The sequence below is a fragment of the Hyla sarda genome, chromosome 1 (genome assembly GCF_029499605.1).
Source record: "Hyla sarda isolate aHylSar1 chromosome 1, aHylSar1.hap1, whole genome shotgun sequence".
NCBI classification, from domain to species: domain Eukaryota; kingdom Metazoa; phylum Chordata; class Amphibia; order Anura; family Hylidae; genus Hyla; species Hyla sarda.
In genome coordinates this window covers 178,355,140-178,375,289 of record NC_079189.1, presented here as the reverse complement: position 1 = coordinate 178,375,289, position 20,150 = coordinate 178,355,140, and positions in this window count along the sequence as shown.

The window sequence follows — 20,150 nt, the reverse complement described above, 5'->3', positions numbered from 1 at the left end:
GTCGTTCACTTTTCTTTTTCTTCATCCGGCCCATACCTTCATGATAATTTCTTCCATCATCAACTCCTCTCCACAGAACCTGCCAGACAAATATTTTAGGATACGCACTATTTAAGCACCTATAGTGTTCCATACAGTAATAATAACCCCTTGGTGTCTCACACAGTAGAGGGGGTAGATAAGCCGATAATTGCCACCTGTAGGTAGGTCCATGTGTAGATACCTATAGGTATTAACTCCCTGTAGGCAGTAGCAGCCACCTATAAGTAGGAGTTACTCTCTGTAGGTAGGTCCCATTGTAGATGGCAGCCCCCCTTTATTAAGTTGAAGTCCCCAGTATATAGTTTCAGCCCCCCCCCTATATAGTAGTAGAAGCCCCCCCACTTAAAGTAGTAGCAGACCCCATTTAGGCAGTAGTAGCAGCAGCCCCCAAGCTAGTAGTAGTAGTAGTAGTAGTAGTAGAAGCCCCCTTTAGGTTGTAAAAGTAGCAGCCCACTTTAGGTAGGTAGTAGTAGCAGCAGCGCCTTTTAGGTACACACACACAAATCTATTATACAATCACACATCATACATACATACGGTACATAGATACATAATGCATACACAATCATACACACACATCGTACATACATCCGTCATACACACATTTTTCATACATCTGTCATACATACACACATCTGTCATACATACACACATCCTACACACATAATCCATACACACTAATACATCCACACACATCATACATCTGTCTAGCTTACACATATACATCATACAAACACATATCCTACACACATCAAATATATATATGCACACATCATACATACACCCGTAACCCCCCCATATCATACATTTCAGATATACACACATCACACATATCATATATATACACACATCATACACACATCATACAAACACACATATCATACATACAAAGCATACATACACTCGTTACCGCCTCCCCCCACATCATACATTACATACATATACACACATATCCTATAACAGGCCTTCAGGTTCTTTTTTTATTTCCACCATCATATTTTGCAGCGCTGTACAGAGCACATCACCCCTCACATTAGTTCCTGTCACCCCTCACATCAGTCCCTGGCATCCCACACATCAGTCCCTGTCACCCCTTACATAAGTCCCTGTCACCCCTCACATCAGTCCCTTTCACCCCTCACATCAGTCCCTTTCACCCCTCACATCAGTCCCTGTCATCTCTCACATCAGTCCCTGTCACCCCTCACATCGGTCCCTCTTCTGTTATTTTTTTCTAAATATTTTCAATTATTATTGTAAAGTGCTGATTAAAACCTTGGTGCCACCACCAAATTCTTAGCCACAATGGCGATTTGTCAAGCCCTGACTTATGTTGACCCCTGTTCATTGACAAAGGAACTTACAATGGGCAAGAGAGGATCAGAGCTGGACTTTGAAGCAATGTAAGAAGATAGTCTGGTAAATTAGATTTTTAACAGTGGGGCAGCAGATACATATGAAATATGAATGCTTCCCCCTCTAAATCCCTGTCACATCACATCAGTCCCCTCACATCAGTCCATGTCACCTCTCACATCAGTCCCTGTCATCTCTCACATCAGTCCCTGTCAACCCTCACATCAGTCTGTGTCATTCTATAGTCTTAGTCTTTTATTTATCTTCACCTTTGTCATCTTTTCTCTTTTTTCTTTCATTGTATCTTTTTCCTCTTCGACACATTACACATACACATTATACATACACACATTATATATATATATATATATATATACTGGCACAGCAGCACAGCCAGTGTGTCCTGGGGGGGAGGGTATGGCGGAGATTGGGGGTGGAATGGTTAGGGGCCAGTCACCCTGCCAGCCTCACTCACTGACTGCCGTGCTGTGCGCATGTGCCGCTCTGTGTGTGAGGCCGTACAGCGCAGGTAGCACACAGCGCCCAAGCCTGGCGCGCGGCAGCATGCCGCAAGAGATTTCATAGCACCGGGCCTTATCCCATTCATTTGAATGGGACAGTTTACAATCATCCAGTGTCTAAATTTTTACACCGGATGGTTGGACATGCCTGAGGCCACTGGCTTGCTGCGTTCCCCTGTCCGCTGTCCAGAAACAATGGATGCCAGATACCATACAACTGAGGACAACTTGTCATCAGTTGTGGCATCAGTTGCGTCGAAATATAGGCTGAATTCACCTATGCCGGATGCTGGACAAAGGTTAACCCAGCCTTACATGGTAGGGTGGTGTAACTAACTCGATGTTCCTATAATCTTTTGTCAATGTAACCTTTTCCCATATGCAAAGTGCCGAAATTAGGCTTCTGGACACTAGGATTCCATAAAACATTGTTAACAACTTTACTTATGTCTCTAAAAATGGCTTTTTTTTATTCATTATTTTTCTGATTACGGAAAATCGGACATTATTATTATTTTGGTCAGATTTTTGCCTGTATAACAGCCATTTTTTTCTGTAACAAATCCCGCAATATACAATTCCTTTGATATAGCTTGGACTGTTACAACTTTTTTGCCCCTATGTTTAGTATGGATATTTGGTCACTGTCCCTTTAAATGTTGCTTCTAAAGCAGCTTTACTGATTTTAACAATCTTGAGGTGCGTTTTTAGCATGTGTACATGTAATGACTAATGCAGATGTGAGTGTTCACAGTTTTTGTTCTCAGCTCTAAGTTAGTGAAACTATAGATGAGGATCTTCTCAGGTTGGCTTACTGTGGAGCAATGTGTAATCTTTTCTTTACTCTCATAACTTTGGTTGTGTAAGTTGGTTCCTGGAAGGACATGGCAGTAAAAATCTTCATGACATGTTAGCCAAGCAGCACAAACTCCGACCAGTGGCCACCTCTCTCTAAAAAAAAAAAAAAATACTCCTTCTTGGAGATAAATAACTTGGGCATGTTATCCTTACAGCATTGACAGGAATAGAAATAGGAACAGTGACTTTTTTGGTGATAGGATTTTAAGAATTTTTTTCCCCACACTGCAGATTAAAATCTGCATGGAAATTGGCCTGCATTGCAGAACTACTGGGGAGTGTCCTTATTGATTTCAATAAGGCTTGCTTCACATGTAGCATTTTAAAGGGTACTCCGGCGCTAAGACATAGGGGATAAAATGCACCTGATCGCGGGGGTCCCGCCGCTGGGGACCCTTGTGATCTTCTACTCCGTATCCCGTTAGAATCAGCCCCCGGATCGTGCTCGCTCTGGGTCTGATTACTAGCAATCACGGGGACAGAGCATAGTGACGTCACGGCTCTGCCCCCGTGTGATGTCACGCTCCGCCCCCTCACTGCAAGCCTATTGAGGGGGCGTGACAGCTGTCACGCCCCCTCCATAGGCTTGCATTGAGGGGGTGGAGCGTGACTTCACACAGGGGCGGAGCCATGATGTCACTATGCTCTGTCCCCACTAGTAATCAGACCCAGAGCGAGCACGATCCGGGGGCTGATTCTAACAGGGTGCAGCGTGGTAGATCACGGGGGTCCCCAGCGGCGGGACCCCCGCGATCAGGCATCTTATCCCCTATCCTTTGGATAGGGGATAAGATGTCTGAGCGCCGGAGTATCCCTTGAATCACTATTTGGCCAGTATCATGGTCAGTACTTTTAGCCAAAACCAGGAGCGAAAACAACAAAGAAAGAAACTACACTGAAATTTTTTTTTTTACTTTTTTTTTTTTTTTTTTTTGTATTTTGGACCCACTCCTGGTTTTGGAGAAAATACTTATCAAAATGTCTGTTTTATGTCAAAAAAATAAATAAATAAATAAATAAAAATTTGAATTTGATTCGATGAGACATGTCAGTTCACATGTACTTTCTTTTTATAGCCACAATTATAACAGTTGTAAAATGAAATACAAGGGATTGTTTTGGGCCATTGATGAACAAAAATAACAGTTTTTTGAGCCATTTCTTTGTGTCCATTTAGGACCTAAAATAATCCGGTTTTGCTGTGGCCGTATTTATCTACAATGTTTCCCCCGTCAGCTTTTTATACCTAATATATACATAAATGATTATTGTTTCCCTTTGTTAAGTGTTCTATTCTGCACATTGTAACAATTCTGAAGCTCATTGCTTATTAATACAAGTCATTTATGACCGATCAATAGGTAGCTACCATAGGGAAGGTAGAATACAGCATCATTCATGCTCACAGCTGCACACAATGAACACAATGTCCAGACTTATTTATGTAGAATAAAGCTGGCTATCATCACCCCTGGATGAGGCTCGGGGTATAAAAATAAACAGACCCGTACCGTACACATGCTAACAAAGTAACAGCATGGTGACAGTCATGCCTTATCACTGAAGATGACACTTACATTCATATTATACAAGCAAAATGTGTCAAGCCAACAGATTGGGATTGTCATTTGACAGCTGGGACAGCTCACTCTTATACCATAATAATGTTACATAGGACTGCTGGAAATAATACTTAAAACTTTTACAGCGTCATTTTAAGACATATGAAAAATGGAAAGACTAACCTGCGCTAAAACTGTGCCTACTTTCATTGTAAGAATAAGTTGCTCCAAATAAAACACTTAGGGGTACTCTGGTTTTTAAAATCAACTGGTGCAAGAAAGTTAAAAAGATTTGTAAATGTCTTCTATAAAAAAAAATATTAATCCTTCCAGTACTTATCAGAGGAAGTTGTATAGTTCTTTTCTGTCTGACATCTCTGTCCATGTCAGGAACTGTCTAGAGCAGTGGTCTTCAACCTGCGGAACTTCAACCTGCTCTAGACCAATGTTCTCCAACCTGTGGACCTCCAGATGTTGCAAAACTACAACTCCCAGCATGCCCGGACAGCCGTTGGCTGTCCGGGCATGCTGGGAGTTGTGGTTTTCCAACATCTGGAGGTCCACAGGTTGGAGAACATTGGTCTAGAGCATGAGCAAATCCCCATAGGTGTCAGCAGAGAGCACTGTCGTCAGACTGAAAAGAACTATTCAACTTCCTGTGTAGCATACAGCAGCTGATAAGTACCGGAAGGATTAAGATTTGTAAATAGAAGTCATTTACAAATCTGTTTAACTTTCTGGCACCAGTTGATTTGAAAAAATTGTTTTCCACCAGAGTACCCCTTTTAGGGTGCGTTCCCACAGGGCGTATACGCAGCGTATTTGACGCTGCGCAAAATTTATGGCAGCAGCGGGAAATACGCTGCGTATTCCTTGCTCACTATACACACAGGACTTTCCGGCAGCAGCCCTATGTGTGTAGTGAGTTTTAGAGGCGGGGCCGTGTGCTGGCGTGTCTGTGACGAGCGGCTCCGCCTCCAAAATTGACTGCACACATAGGGCTCTGCCGCCGGAAAGCCCTGTGTGTATAGTGAGCAAGCAATACGCAGCGTATTTCCCGCTGCTGTTGTAAATTTTGCACAGCGTCAAATACGCTGCGTATACGCCAAGTGGGAACGCACCCTAAATGTCTACATTTATTTTAGTAATTCAAATTACAAAGTGAATCCATAATTTTTCTACAACATTGCATTGTCAATATTTTTTTCCACTTAACCCCTTAACGAATTTTTCATTTTTGCACTTTTTTTTTTTTTCCTCCTTGCCTTCTACTACTCATAACACATTCCATTTTTTCACTTAGGCTGGGTTCACATATGTCCAGCAACCGACATCTAGATCTCGACAAAACTGATGCATCAACTGATGACAAGTTGTCATCAGTTTTATGCATCTGGCGTATATATTGTTTCTGGACAGCGGACAGGGTAACGCAGCAACCATCCGGCAACCATCCGGCGTCAAAATTGAGATGCTGGATGATTGTGAACTGTCCCATTCAAATTGATGGGATCAGTTCTAGCATCAGTTTCCCTCCGGTGCACGCCGGAGGGAAACTATGCCGGACACCTGGCATATGTGAACACAGCCTTACAGACCCATATGTGGTCTTTTATTTTGCACCACCAATTGTACTTTGTAATGACACCACTCATTATACCACAAAATCTACAGTGAAACAAAATTTTTTTTTTTGCGGGGCGAAATTGAAAACAAATGCCATTTTGAAACTTTAGGGGGCTCTGTTTATACGCTTTTTTTCACTAAAAATGGTACATTATCTTTATTTTGTAGGTCCATTCAATTACACGGATAATTAGTTTGTAAAGATTTTCTAAGATTTTACTACTTTTAAAAATGATAACTTTTTGTAGGAATATGAGTATGCTTAACATTGTCCTCTTCTGACTCGTATAACACATTTATTTTTCTGTATTCGGGGCTGTATGAGGGCTCATTTTTCTTTTCCTGGAGATCTGTAGGTTTTATCGGTCCCATTGTTGTTTTGATAATCGCTTTTTAATAATTTTTTTTTCTGGTATATAAAGTGACCAAAACTCAGCAATTCTGGACTTTGGTATTATTTAAGTTTACATGATTCACTGTGTGGTTTCATTAACCCCTTGCTGCAAAACGCCATTTCTAAACCACACTGTGGCAAGGGAGAGTTATGAAGCGAGCTCAGGAGCTGCGCTCGCATCATACCCACATGGTTCCAGTTGCTATCAGCAGCCAGGACCCGTGGCTAATGCCGGACATCGCAGTTCAGACAGATGTCCGGCATTAACTCTTTAGATTTGGCGATCAAAGTTGATCGCCGCGTCTAGAGTGAAAGTGAAAGCTTCCCAACAGCTCAGTCGGGCTGATCGGGACCATCGCGGTAAAATGCCGCGATGTCCCAATCAGCTAGGAAGCAGCAGAAGGGTGCCTTACCTGCCTCCTGCGCGTCAGATCGGCGATTGATTGCTCCAAGCCTGAAATCCAGGATTGAGCAATCAACCGCCGATAACACTGATCAATGCATTGCCATGCCCCTATAGGAGCTTTAACATTGCAAAAAAAAAAAAAGAAAAGAAAAAAAGTTAAAAAGATGAATTAACCCCATCCCTAATAAAAGTTTGAATCACTCTCCTTTTCCCATAAAAAAAACTGTGCAAATAAAAATAAACATATGTGGTATCCCCGCATACGTAAATGTCTGAACTATAAAAAATAAATAGTTAATTAAACCACAAGGTCAATGGCGTACGCACAAAATAATTCTAAATTCCAAAATGGCGTATTTTTGGTCACTTTTTATACCTTAAAAAATGAATGAAAAGCGTTCAAAAAGTCTGATCAAAACAAAAATACCATATTTTTCGCCCTATAGGACGCACCGGTGTATAAGACGCACCCAATTTATAGGTGCAAAATCTAAAAAATTTAAGATTTTGAACCCAATAGTGGTCTTCAACCTGTGGACCTCCAGATGTTGCAAAACTACAACTCCCAGCATGCCCGGACAGCCAACGGCTGTCCGGGCATGCTGGGAGTTGTAGTTTTGCAACATCTGGAGGTCCGCAGATTGAAGACCACTGCATAGGAGGTAATTCTCAGGTGTCCCCGCCGCTCCGGACCCATCACCGCTGCCCTGGATGTCGCTCCATCGCTGTCGCCGTGTCCCTGTCGCTCCGAAACGTCTCTGCTGCCAGCCGGGTATCCTCGCTCTCCGTCATCACGTCGTTACGTACGCCGACGCACGTACGCGACGACGTGATGACGAGGAAGGAGAGCGCCGGCCATACAGGGGATCCCTGAACAGAGAAGACACTGAGGAGGCAGGTAAGGTCCCTCCCGGTGTCCTGTAAGCACTAACCCAGCTATTCAGTCGGGCTGTTCGGGACCGCCGCGGTGAAATCGCGGCGGTCCCAAACAGCCTGACTGAACAGCCGGGTTAGTGTCACTTTCCCTTCAGACGCGGCGGTCAGCTTTGATCGCCGCGTCTGAAGGGTTAATACAGTGCATCACCGCGATGGGTGATGTCCTGTATTAGCCACGGGTCCCGTCCGTTGATGGCCGCAGGGACCGCCGCGATAGGGGTGTATTCGCCGTATAAGACGCACCGACTTTTTCCCCCCAGTTTTGGGGAAGAAAAAGTGCGTCTTATACGGCGAAAAATACGGTAGTACCGATAAAAAGTTCAGATCACATTACAAAAAAATTGCTCTCATACCGCCCCGGACGTGGTAAAATAAAAAATTTATAGGGGTCAGAAACGGACAATTTTAAACATATAAATTTTCCTGCATGTAGTTATGATTTTGTTGAGAAGTGTGACAAAATCAAACCTATATAAGTAGGGTATCATTTTAATCATATGGACTAACAGAATAAAGATAAAGTGTAATTTTTACCGAAAAATGTACTGCGTAGAAACGGAAGCCCCCAAAAGTTACAAAATGGTGTTTTTTCTTCCATTTTGTAGCACAATGATTTTTATTTCCGTTTCACCATAGATTTTTCGGCTAAAATGACTGATGTCATTACAAAGTAGAATTGGTGGTGCAAAAAATAAGCCATCATATGGACTTTTATTAAGGAAGGGTATTTTCACATGTATTAACATTTTGTTTTCTACTTTATCCTCTTTTTATGGGACCCATAGGAGCAATCTTTCAACTGCATACACTGAACAATGCTGTGCCATAGCATTTCTTTTTACATTTGACTAATGCCTTAGCAATGGCTATTGTGTGATCAATAGCATCCATTATTATATTTTTACAGTTTTTGCAGAAGGGAGATTAAAAAAATGGTAAACCTATCATTGTTTTCTATTTTTTTTCATGGCATTCACTGTGCAGTAATAATACCATGTTATCTTTAGTCTGCAGGTTAGTATGAATACAATTATATATATTTTATATAGTTTATTAATGTTTTACTACGTTTTCATAAAAAATTACTTATTATAGGAAAACTGTCAGCTTGCTCCCCCGCACTAACCAGCAGTACTGGCTGGTAGTGCAGGGGACGCTGATCAGTTTGATGCCTACCGTGCTCGGATCCACCCGGCCATTCTGCCGATATCTTAGTTTTTCCCTATATGCTAATGAAATGCTAACTGACCAGGCAGCGTTAAATGGCACTCTGACATCACCGCCGCCAGCCCATCTCATCAATATTCCTCCCCTCCCTCCGCCTCTCTCTCTTCTCCTCGCTCTGTAATGAAGAGGGAGAGGCGGTGGGAGGGGAGAAATATTGATGAGCTGGGTGGCGCTGAGGCCGGCGGCGGTGACATCAGAGTGCCAGTAACCCTGCCTGTGCCAGTTAGCACCTCATAAGCATATAAGGAAAAACAAAGATTTCGGCGGAACAGCCGGGCGAATCCGGGCACGGTAGGCATCAAACTGATCAGCGTCCCCTGCAGTACCGCTTGTTAGTGCGGGGGGAGCAAGCTGACAGTTTTCCTTTAAATTGAATACAAATAAACAAAAACATTTGTTTGTGTCACCCTACTTTTTGCCAAAAGGAGTTGTGACTTGATTTTTTGTAGGACGAACTGTAGTTTTCATCGGTGCCATTTTTGTAGACGCCACTTAATAATTTTTATTCAACTTTTTGGGAGGCAAAGTGACAAAAAACATTGCTTGTTTTTCCTATGGTGTTTACTATAAGGGTTAAATAACACCCATTTTATAGTATGGGTCATTATAAACATGTTGATACTGAATATGTTTTTTTTCCATTTTTCATTTTTTGAATTATTTTCATGAATTCTTTACATGAATTGAAGCTGCGATCATCTGTACTGATGTGTACTGCATTGTACTGCTGCTGCATCGGTAGCTGGAAGACCGGAAGTCATGTCAACAAGTGCAACCTCACAATAACATCAAGAGGTTGGCGAAGAGCTATGGGAGGCAGCCCCTTCACTTGTCAACCCTGTATATACAGAGGTCACTACTGACTGTGGCATCTACAGGGTTAACTGCCAGGAACGCAGCACCACTCATCACAGTTGCGACTTTGTATGATAGCCGTCTTCGACTACCAGTCCTATGGGCTCAGCTTTTGAGCCCACAAACACTACTTTCACACTGCCATTCTCATCCATCCCGTTTTACACTTTTTTTTCTTGCACTGGACAGACCCTAAAATGGGATGGAGCACAACGGAAACTGCCGGGTCCCGACGGACCCTATATATTCACTTGGATAGGGTCCGTCAGGGATGCGGTAGTTTAGCGGAGTTTATTGTAGTATAAAATAGTGCATGCACTATTTTTTTCTCCATTAAACTCCCGTCATTCTGACAGAGTTGCCAACGGAGCCCAGAATAGCGGAGCCCAGAATAGCGGAGCCCAGAATAGTGCAGTGTGAAGGTGCCCTAATGGATATATCCGTCACAGTGTGTTAATTAACTTTCCGCCATGATAGACATATCTGACATGTTGTGGGAAAGGGTTAAATATACGTAATTGGTTAGAATAATTTTTTCGTTAAATATACATAATTGGTTAGAATAATTCTTTCGTTAAATATACGTAATTGGTTAGAATAATTTTATCTTATTTCTTTGAGGTATCTTTCCTTCGGCTACTGAACATATCTTACTTTGAGTCATATCTGTGCTACCTGTAATTTATGGATTTGCTCTGAAGTGATAAAGCTGGGTGGACATCTTCTACGTGTGGTCAGTCCATAGTTTTTGCCAAGAGTTGCACCTCTAATACAGCCAAAAGTTAGATGTAAACAAAGTTATCCCTTTAGGAAAATGTTAGCCTTGTGATTAGGGATTTTAATTTTTCTTTTTTTATTTTGCAATCTAGTGTTGACATCTAGTGGCCATTTTGGAGCATTACATCTTGCAATATTCTTTCGTGAAACGGAACAATTTCTGGACAATTCTGTGTGAAAAACTGATGTCCAACAATTATTAGAAGTCAAATATAAAATGAAGGTCAGTGTATGTATACATATATACATAAAATGACACTATTTTGCTTTTATTTTGTAAACATTTATCGTTTTCTGCACAACAAAGCCACATCCGAAGCCTTTGTTCTTGCATGATCCCTTCTATTGTTATATTTCTTTGATCCTGTTTAATGAAGCCACATCAGCCATGTCTGCATCCTCAGGCTAAACTTTTTTTAGACATTTTTTTTTTTTAGAATTCAGAGCTCTGGAAAGTGTCCCATTCTCCAGTTTACAGCAAGAAGATTATATTTGCACTACAAAACATTTCCCTATTGGAACAATTAGCTGAAATTTCCTGCTCTGTAATTCATAAATTGAATTCAGTTGCAGAGAGTCTGGAACCTTTCTCTAGTCTTCAGCCCATTGTGCGGCTTTATTATTCTCCATGGCTCTTGTGTTATGTGATTATCTAGAATTATGACAATTGTAGCAATTTACAGAAATAAAGCGCATTAATAATTTAGCAGTTTGACGATAAATTGAATGGTTGCAAACAGGCATATGTCTGTCAATATACATGTACACAAGATAAGTGATTAAAGGGGTACTCCCGTGGAAAACTTTTTTTTTTTTTTTTAAATCAACTGGTGCCAGAACGTTAAACAGATTTGTAAATCACTTCTATTAAAAAATATTAATCCTTCCAGTACTTTTTAGGGGCTGTATACTAAAGAGAAATCCAAAAATGAAATGCATTTCCTGTGATGTCCTGACCACAGTGCTCTCTGCTGACCTCTGCTGTCCATTTTAGGAACTGGAGAAAATCCCCATAGCAAACATATGCTTCTCTGGACAGTTCCTAAAATGGACAGCAGAGGTCAGCAGAGAGCACTGTGGTCAGGACATCACAGGGAATGCATTTCTTTTTGGATTTCTCTTTAGTATACAGCCACTAAAAAGTACTGGAAGGATTAAGATTTGTTTAATAGAAGTGATTTACAAATCTGTTTAACTTTCTGGCACTAGTTGATTTAAAAAAAAAAAAAAAAGTTTTCCACGGTAGTACCCCTTTAATGTTAGATAGCTGGGACCCCATGATCTCTAGTACAAGGGTTCTGATTAACCCTTTTTTTCTGACTGGCATGGCTGAAATGAGGTTAAATTGAACAGTGTTGTAGCTCTACTCTTTGTAACTTTATTTAAAAAAAGAAGAGGTTGAAGAGAAAAAAAGCAAAAAGGTTGGCCGTTGTATACCATATTATACCCACAGTGCGCAAATTTATACTTTTTTTGTGGAAGTATAAACTGCAGTATACCTCGCTTTTATGTGGTATATATATTTTTTTATATATGTTTAGGATTTGGACTACACATACGTTTTTTTTATTTTTTATATGTTTATAGACTACACATAGGTTCTTGCCCAGTTATTCTGACACATATTAATCATAGAGTGCATTGGGTCAAATGGGCCAGCTCTCTGCTGACATCTCTGCTTGTCTCGGAAACTGCACAGAGCAGAATAGGTTTGCCATGGGGATTTGCTTCTACTCTGGACAGTTCTCGAGACAGGTGTCATCAGAGAGCACTTAGACAGAAAAGAACAACTCAACTTCAGCAGCTCATAAGTACTGAAAGGATTAAGATTTTTTAATAGAAGTAATTTACAAATCTGTTTAACTTTCTGGAGCCAGTTGATATATATAAAAAGTTTTTTCCTGGATAACCCCTTTAAGGCTAAGTTTACACTTGGAAGTTTTTGGAATACTGCCACTGCAGTTTTTGAGCCAAAGCCAGAAGTGTATTCAAAAGGAATAGGAAATATAAAGGAAGGACTTATACTTCTCCTCCCTTATGGTTCCACTTCAGACTTTGGCACATAAACTACAGTGGCAGATCTCCAAAAACTGGCAAAAAAAGAAAAAAACAAGTGGAAACTTAGCCTTATAGCGTGTCAATAAAAATGTAAATTAGTAATAAGTTAAACACCTTGGATTTCTATCACTCTCAAAACAAAGTCAGACCCAGTCTATTGAGCACATGTACATTTCAGTGTCTTAAAGGGGTATTCCAGGCAAAAACATTTTATCCCCTATCCAAAGCATAGGGGATAAGCTGTCTGATCGCGGGGGGCCCGCAGCAGCGGGCCCCCCCGCGATCAGACATCTTATTCCCTATCCTTTGGATAGGGGATAAAAAAATTTGCCCGGAATACCCCTTTAAGGACAAATCATAACAGACTTTAAGATGTATCAAACCATATGCAGAGGAAAAGTGGAGCAGGTTTTATCAGATTTATTCACACATACAATATCCTGCTTATATTTGATGCTGCAGCTTTGAAGCTGTGTTTAATCATTTAGTTTACATTGAATTCTGCAGCATCAAATACAAGCAGGAAGAACCCTGGGAGATTTATGTTTCTTGGCAAACTACTGTGTAGCATTGTCTCACTAGGTTTCAGTTTTACACACTTTTGGCCATACTGCAGAATGCTGATGCCACCTAGTGGCACTTAACAAGATCTATGAGGCAGCACAATACCAAACTGAGGATTTGGATGAAGTCAGTCTCCTAGGAGTGAAGATGTTCCATTGTGAAGTCCTGGAAAGCACCACGTCACAGCATGAGCCCAATAAGAGCGAAATCCAGACAGAGCCTGTCTGTCTATAAATCTCTTATTACTAGGTAGGCACTGCTGGCGCTCGTCCACCTGATTTGCTTGTGATTTATGAAGTGTTATGCCATATATATGTGAATCACATTTACTGTAGTTACATTTATAGGCTCTTCTGCATACAAAGCGGCTACTGCTAAGATGGTACATTATATCCTTTCATCTTGACAGGCCTCTTGCTCTGAAGTGTCGTAACACGTAACATCTTTAAGAACTAGGATGATTTACTTAGCCCCAATTTCTGGCTGGTAATGCCACTAAACATTCCTGAGCCAATAAGCTGGAGGAGATCTGGTACTAAATTATGTTCCAAACATAATGCAATCGCATCACTACTTCAAGTGCAATATCCTGTGCAAATAGCAAGATGGAATAGATTTATATTATGCACATGAAATGCATTGTGGTTGCAGTAAGTTTATAACTGTAAACAGAAAGGGATTGTGTATATATATATATATACATATATATATATATATATATATATATATATTCACTTTATGTACAGATATATGTGAAGTGGGAGATTAACTCTGTAGAGCCAGGTAAATAGAGGCAAACAGCAGTCACTTTTAAAGCCCATTTGACCATATTGAAAACTTACACTGGCCAATAAGGGAATGATAGGTCCCACTACCAACCTGCTTTTTTTCTTCATAAAAATCTTAGGCCTGAAAACAAACTTTACAAGTCCTTTGATCTGCTAGGTTAAATTCCTCATATCTCACAAGCTTACGCCGAATGAGATGTGCACTCATATTAGCTTAGTATTCACAGATGGCATATAGTATAGAGTAGAGTGCAAAAGTAATGGTACCTCTTGTCAAATTATGTGTGATAACATAAAATGTATTTTCATGAGTTCAATGAGAGAGTCAGTGCAAAGAAAATATCTAATTTTTGGCTCCACATTACTCTGGTTGTCTGCACAGAGCTTCCCAACACCTAAAAGCAGCTAAAGGGACTGTTCAAAACCTTTACCAATGCTCCTCTATACCAGAAATCCATGGCTTTACTAGGTATTTTGGAACACTGTTCATCGTTCCAGCTCAGGCAGCACGATGGCTCAGTGGTTAGCATTACTGCAGCAATGGAGCCCAATATATTAAACCAGACAAAGCTCTGAATTTGAGTGGGTTTCATCCAAGTACATTGGTTTCCTCTGTACGTTTTACTAGCTTCCTTTTAAATTGACCCTGTTGCCTGTCACCAACAATTTTTTATATATATTGTTCCTTATATAATTATAAGACACTTTGCTATTTACTTGCAGTTAAAATTTTCAACCTTTATATGTTTTAAATGTGATTGAAAAAACGGCCACTAAATGGCTCTGGTCTGTTCCCTGCAGCAAGTCAAACAGCTAGTTTGGTCTCCTCCCGGCCTGGCAGGAGACCAAACTCATGAAGCACATGCGGCGTATGGGGAGGCACAGCTCTCACAGGCTTCTTGATGGAGAATGCCCACTTACTCATGCAGGGAGCAAGGGAAAAGGTATGGTACAGAGGTTTTTAAAGCTCGAAAAAATGTTGGTGTGTTAGGAGAAGTTGGGGAATATAATCTAAGTTAGTTTAGAAAATATGGTTTTATGACAGGTACTCTTTAAGGGAAATAAGAATGTGAGCCCCATTAAGGATGTCCACAATATTTATATAGTGGAATATAATTGCATTATATACTGTAAGAAACAGAAAATAACAAAATGTTTCTTAACTGACTGCTTTATAGATTATCGATATTTGCTAGACTATTCCTGCATTGATCCTACACAATATTTCCGATGCCCAATGGCTGCCATACAACCCTAATATAATCAATATGACCCAAAAATTTACAGCTGTCAAGATCTTATGTGCTTTAATTCTTTTTTTCATCAAAACTTACTTGTTTGGGAATACCTGATTGTAGATTTAGGGGGTAACAGTTGAACTTTGTCCCTAGTGCCCAAAGGCCTTTCTGCCGAATGCTCCAAACATGAGATGGGGGTAAAATGATTCTTGACCCCAAAGATTGGATTTTTAAAACTAATTTTTACCCCCATAATTTTTTTTTGTTTGCGATCTGAATAATTTTTTGGGTCTGGTATTATACCCATATCCTGCATTTTATACTTATGTGGCTGATAATATGTGTGGAACCAATTTTTTGTGTTTATTTAAATAACCCCTTCCACCTAGATTTTATTCCTGGTAGCAGCATGAGACTATAAAGGGGTAGCCAGTCATCACAGCCTGAAAAAGAGGGGAGCAAGCAAGTAGAAGAGGGGAGACCACAAATAGAGAAAGTTGGATAATAGTTATTGGACTGGATTTAAAGGGTTAAATCCGGCCCTAGACATCTTATCTATGTCTATGGGAGGCGGCCGCCACTCCCCCTCCCATAGACTTGCATTGAGGTGGCAGGGCATGACGTTACGATACTCCGGCCCCATGATCGTGAGTCATCAAAAACCGAGCGATCTTCGCTCACGAGGCTGATGATAAGGGGGTGAGATTGTGGGGGTCCCCAGCGGTGGGACCTCTGCGGTCAGACATCTTATCCTCTATCCTTTGGATAGGGGATAAGATGTCTAGGGCCGTAGTAGCCCTTAAACACTCTGTACCTTGGTCTCTCCTCTTCCTACCACACATCCTATTAGAAAGGAGAAGGGGAAGGATTTACTGTACAACCTCTAAGTTACATAGAGTTTGCAAATCATGCATCTATGAACATGCCAAAAGTAGACAAACAAGAAGGGTACAAAAACTTGTGTACATACAACAGCTTTTACTTTATTTGTTTCTCAGCTATTGAGTTGAGCAGGTAAGCCGTACTGGAATTAGTGTGTGGGTATAGGTCAAGGTTTTGTATGACACACAACACAACTTGTACATCACCCTTTCTGTTAAAATTTGCGGCTATTTGACTTAGGCCTGCCATAGATGCACACATAAGAAAGACCCTTAACCGGTGCGTCTATGATAACAAAACAATCACAAGTAGAGTGCATTGTATAAAGGACCGGGTGTCACTTATTAAACTGAATCTACATAAGCAATGTGTGGGGATACTTGAAAAATTATTCACAAGCCTCAATTTCTGAAATATCATAAAGTGACTTGAGTATGTGGTATGTCTAATGTTACAAATAGCAGGCAGCGTTATGTTCTCAGCATTCAATTTCTCAGATAAACCGGACACCCTCGTCTGCAAGACATATTTAATCAAGTTAAGTGGTGCTTGTGGGGAACAAAACACCGTTCATATAACCAGAACATCGCTGCTCCGTGGTGACAATCCTTGAAACTTTTAATCATTTTTTTAGGGCTTTGTCATTTTCATGGATGTATTTGAAGGTCATGTAACATAGAGTAATACTACTAATACATGGTTACCACACAGATATAGCAGATATTGTTACAATAATACACGTGTATATACTCTTATCCAGGGTGCTCTGACTCACAGCTATATACAAATAGAAGATTTCATGCTAACATTTGCCCTATTATACAGTCGTACATTCCCCACTCATATATCACGGCATAACTAGATAGATTAGTTATTCAGGGATTTAGCAAAATTGCATTACCGGATTTACATCTCAGGAGCCTGTAGACACAGATTTTCTGGTCCCTTAGATGCTGTAGATGGCCACACCTCATGTCTTGTATGTCTTTAAAACTTTTGTCTGCACCTATAACATAGAGCAGGACATGTATTCTATCAATATCTAGCACCGCCTGCAGCTTTCTCTGATCTTTCCTTGGGTGTTCTCACTCACACGGCACTGTTATTGTCTCACTAACAAACTCATGAGCCATTACATAATATTGTGCAGGCCCCTTGTACCACTAAAACAACTTTGACCCATCAAGACGTGGACTGTAGAACCCTCTAGGGGTGTTCTGTATCTGGCAACAAGATGTTGGCAACCAAGTCTTCAAGCCCTGTAGGTTTGGAGGTAGTGCCTCAATGGACTGGACTTGTTTCTGTAGCATATCCCACAATTGTGCAATCAGACTTAGATTAAAGGAATATTGAGATTCAGTCAACACCTTGAACACCATTTGTGAAAACTTTTTGCAGTCTGATTTGGGCCACTGCCATTAGGGCATACCTTTACCAATAAGAGGACTTGTCAGGAGTTTTGTGCTGCCTGAACCATGGGCAGCATGAAACAGAGACAGACTCCCTTATTACAACAAACTGTGATTGACTCTGGAATGCTGTGGCATATCAGGGAAATATTAATTTTAAAGGAGCTGTGAAAAGGGGTTTGAGTAACTGGGGTGGTCTCCCTTCCTCACTGTACTCGATTGATAGATCTCACTATATTCAAAAAGTGGGATAGGCCTGTCAATTAACAAAACCTACATAAATAAGAGGCACTACATAAATAATGTATACAAATGTATACAACTGTACAACAAAGGTAAAGAGTACTGAAGCAATATGCTTCAGGCCTGTCAATTATGCCTGTGGTAACAAGGGAGCATCCCAGTAACTGAAAGCCTTTCTCTTATATGCCATGGCATATCAGAGTAAATCCCAGTTGGTTGTAGTAAAGGTTTCTTTTTAGGGTACGTTCACACTGCGGAATTCCCACGGAATTCCGCAAGTAGAATTCCACGCAATGAACAGCACCATCAGTGTGAATTGGTCTTCCATGAGACCCGTTCACACTGCCGAATTTCAGCATCAGACAATTCTTTGCGTGGAATTCTGCAAGTACTACATAGCCGTCAATGGTGACTGCACAGTGCCCTGCGGTCCTACCGCCAAAGTATTTTCGGCGGCAGCCACCTGACAGAATCTCTGCTCGTGGAATTCTGTGAACAGAGATTTTGTCAGGCATTTGCCGCCGAAAATACTTCGGCGGTCGGACTGCGGGGCACTGCAGTGTGAACATACCCTTATATGATACATGTAAAGTAACACTGACATGATGCCAAGACCCAAGAGTCACAGCAGACCATTTTCCAAAGCATTACACTTCCTCTGCCAGCTTACATTCCTCCCTTAGCGCATCCTGATATCTTATCCCAAGTAAGTGGCATTCATGCACCTGGCTGTCCGCATGAAAATGTGATTCATTAAAGAAGGACAACGTCTTTCATTGCTTGATGGTTCAGATCTGATTCCATGTGCCCAGAGTAGGCCCTTTTGGTGGTGGACAGAGGTCAGCACAGGCACTATGACCAGTCTGTAGATATCATATGTAGCATGACTACTTGTTTAGAAGAGCTGAACCGATTAGTTAGCATCATTTGTGACATTGTGAAAAATGCAGAATGGTGAAAACAGCCCTGCTGCACAGTTGTATATGACCGAGCTTATGCTCCGCATGGATACTCTAAATGTGATAGCTTTACCTCATGTCTTCTACAGATTCAGGTAAACAAAATGCATTCTACTCTGTAATAATGTAATGTTATGCTCTTTATCATGATTGGGATATATGGTGCATGTTTGCATTGCATTGGTCATCTCATAGTAGCCAACCATTTTACCTAATAGGCATCAAGGTGACTGAAGAGAGATGGTAACAGTTGGGTTAGTATTGGCTTTAGCTAGTATACTACTATGTTCGATATTATCCTTTGGACTTCAGTGATAGCCCATTTAACTATCTTAGCTTTGCTAGTGATCATCTCATTTATCTAGGCTTATTTCACTAAATTTACTGTTTGGTTTTCTTCCAGCACTAAAATGTCAAGTCCACTGTCATGTGTGCAATAGATTTGTGCTGTTAGAGCTGAACAGATCCTCTGAAAGCTGCTCGTGGTTGATCTTTAGATAGAGCTAGAAATAAATAAATCCTTTTTAGAAGATCAATATTCATCTCATTTAATGCCTGATGTGGAACGTGCGGCTTTACCCCGGTAATGCTGATGCGCAGTCACTTGTTGTAAATGTATATAGTGGCTTTTGCAGCATGGGTAACCTATTGCCATGCCGAAGAGAGGAAAATGAATTGAACACAGCCTACAAAAAAAGAGAGAGAAGAAAAAAATAGAAACCTACAAGTGAGTGTGATTTACATGTTTAATCTGTGGTCTGTGTTTTACATTACGCTGTATCTGTAGCTTGCAAATCAATGAACACATAAGGAAGCCAGGTGGCTCCATTTCTAGAGGAAAGATGTATTTGTTAAAGGTCTTTAAAAGCAATCAAAATCAAATTGAATTCTTTCATGTTATCTATCAACCACAAAATGCCACTTAACTCTGTGCACACCAGAATGAGAACAAGGGCTGCTCGGGTCTCTAGTGCCATCTCTTGGGGCACAAAACAGAATAATTTGTAGTCTATTATTACCCAAGATGTAGCATTAGGCACAGATTGAATTCTTCATAAAGTATTTTCTTGAAAAATGGTCTTGTTATAGCATTACATATATTCATGTGAAAATGAAGGAGATCGGATCCAGCTCAATGCAGGTAAAATCAGGTTTAATCCATAGGACAAGGAAGGAACAAGGAACAATATATTCATGTGAAATCATTTTTTTGCATTGATGTACTGTGGTACTCCAGATTTCCCTTTAAGGTTCAGTATATGTGTGGCAGTCAATGTTATCTCTGATCCCGGCCTTTGCAGAAAATAGTCAAAGCTGATATATTACACAGGTCAGCTCCTGAGCCTATGCCACCTCCCTGTACTATTATATATCTTGGATAAGTATACTTTCCTGTAACGTTTATTGATGAGTTGTTATGTCTTTTATGCATTCGTACTGATTGTACCC